The sequence below is a fragment of the Rattus norvegicus genome, chromosome 2 (genome assembly GCF_021556685.1).
Source record: "Rattus norvegicus strain SHRSP/BbbUtx chromosome 2, alternate assembly SHRSP_T2T, whole genome shotgun sequence".
NCBI lineage: Eukaryota > Metazoa > Chordata > Mammalia > Rodentia > Muridae > Rattus > Rattus norvegicus.
In genome coordinates this window covers 81958061-81960808 of record NC_141535.1, presented here as the reverse complement: position 1 = coordinate 81960808, position 2748 = coordinate 81958061, and the positions used below count along the sequence as shown (strand labels likewise).

The following is a 2748-nucleotide window of genomic DNA, read 5'->3' as shown; positions in this document are numbered from 1 at the left end:
CTATGAAGTTGCAATTAGAATCATTGTGTAAAAACGATACAACATGGACTGGGGCTGTGATTCCTGAAATAAAGTGCTTAACATTGCTTCACATAGTGAGAAAAAATGTACACTGGGCAAAGGGTTGTTGTCTCAACAGTCAATGTTTGGGCAACTGATAGCCACACTCATGGAAATAAAACCAGGCTCACTTACCTCATCCTTTGCAAATAATTCACCCCAATTCTGTTCAGAACCTAAATGTGACTGAGTGGGGATGCATACTTTTAAAATCGGGAGCCAGAAGCATATGGGTCTCTGTGAGTTCCAGGACAGCCTGGGCTACTAGTGAATTCTAAGCATTCCAGATCTGTATATTAAGATTGTGCCTCCTTTCCAGCCTCCGCTTTGGACCTTGCAGCCGCCGCGATGTTGATACCCAAGAAGAACCGGATTGCCATCTATGAACTCCTTTTTTAAGGAAGGGGTGATGGTTGCCAAAAAAGATGTCCACATGGCCAAACGCCCCGAGCTGGCAGACAAGAACGTGCCCAACCTTCACGTCATGAAGGCCATGCAGTTTCTCAAGTCTCGAGGCAACGTGAAGGAGCAGTTTGCTTGGAGACATTTCTATTGGTACCTCACAAATGAGGGCATCCAATATCTCCGAGATTACCTGCACCTACCTCCGGAGATCGTGCCCACCACCCTGCGCTGCAGCCGTCCCGAGACCGGCAGGCCTTGGCCCAAAGGTCCAGAGGGTGAGCAACCTGCAAGATTCACAAGAGGGGAGGCGACAGAGACACCTACAGAAGGAGTGCTGTGCCCCCTGAAGCTGACAAGAAAACTGAGGCTGGGGCTGGCTCAGCAACAGAATTCCAGTTTAGAGGGTGTTTTGGTCGTGGACGTGGTCAGCCACCTCAGTGAAGTTGGAGATTATGTTGTGTTGAATACACTTTAAAGAAAAAAAAAATGATTGTGCCTCAAAGATTGGTAGATGATAGATAGATAGATAGATAGATAGATAGATAGATAGATAGATAGATAGATGATAGATAGAAAGATAGATGATATAGAGAGATAGATATTCTAAGAACTGAAATAGTAAATGTTCCATATAATCTTTAGCATAATAGATAATTTAGATAAAAACATTAAAAATGTGAAAACAAAACCAAGTCTTGTCAAATTTAAGTACATGATATTGGAAGTACACATAATAATAATAACATAAATAACATAAATAACATAAATAATAATAATAATAATAATAATAATAATAATAATAATAAAACACATAACCAAGGGGCTGAAGAGATGGTTCAGAGGTGAAGAGTGTTTGCTGCTCTGGCGAAGACCCAGGTTAGATGCCCAGCACATGAATGGCAGTTAGCAACCTTCTGTAACTCCAGTTCCAGGAGACAGTACACATTCTGGCCCCTGTAGGCACTACATGGATGTGTTGTACAGACCAACCAGCAGGCAAAATACCCATATACATAACATAAATAAAAATATATTTACAAAAATAAAAAATTAAAATTCATATCCAAGTTAAGAGTAGATATAGACCTAGACAAAATTGCTTTTTGAAAGAATATATGCTACTTAGTGGCAGAAATGTGACAAATAACATGGATGAAATGTAAATCAAAACCACAATATGCACTACTTCAGTCTGTTAAGAAAAAGGATAAGTAACAATATTGCCAGAATGCAAAGAAATACATTTGCTCAATCCTGGCAAAGTTAATTTGTACAGCCATTATGGAAAACAGAATAGAGGCTCCTCAAATATATATTTAAATATATGCAAATGACCTGGATACATATGAATAAGAAATAAAATCTGTTAAAGAGACTGCACTCCTATGTTTACTGAAGCAACACTTACAAGGTCCAAGAAGTGGAAATAACCTGGGTCTCCATAATCTGAAAAAGGCATAAAAAAGGTGTGTTCTGTGTGTCTAGGGCAATTCTTGATAGATATACAAAGATAGAAGTAACTGATGACCCTAGTGTTAAGGAAAATGAGCAGGATTCTGCTCACACTTAAGTGATTAAATTTTGTCTTAGGGAATCTGACAGGAAAAGTGGAGTTTAGGAGAGTTGAAAGAATAGAGAGGAGCAGGACATTAGGAAAGTTTTAGTGATGGGAAATTAGTTATATTTGGATAAGAGAAAAGAACATGTCTCTCTGTCTCACTGTATAATGACTATGGATAATTACAATACTCTCTGCTGTTCAGAAAGCTAGAAGAAAGCTTTGAACAAACATTACTGCAGAGGACATGTACCAGTCTGTACAGATATCATTTTATCCAATAGAATATACCATTTCCACAAGCTTATTTTTATTGTGTCATTTTGTAAGTTTCACATATGTGTGCTGTGTTTGGTTATACTCAACCCTACCTTCTATAATTCTTTTCCTGATAACCGTTTTCTTTTTAACTTGTTCCCCAGTTGTTAAAAGAAGACACCCTCTCTTGTAACAACCCTTAATCATCAATAGTTCCCCAGGACTGGATCAGAACCAGGGCTACCCAGACTAATCCCAGACTGAATGGTGAAGGGTTAGTCTTATATATGTAAGTGTCTAAGCTGCTCTGTGCCTGATACAGTCACCATGTCATATGTGTGTGGAAGAATTTTACATCAATTCTCTCCAACTTCAGATTCTCAGTGATCTATGTTTTAAGAAAAAGTTGTAGTAACTGCTGGATATGGAAACCCATGTGTAGAATGCTGACACTTGGAAAGTTAAGG

General features: G+C 38.7%; 1 pseudogene; it reads left to right on the top strand.

The window, feature by feature from the left end:
* The first annotated feature begins 396 nt into the window (after positions 1–396).
* On the top strand, positions 397–952 carry Rps10-ps2 (ribosomal protein S10, pseudogene 2; annotated as a pseudogene).
* The last annotated feature ends 1796 nt before the right edge of the window (positions 953–2748 follow it).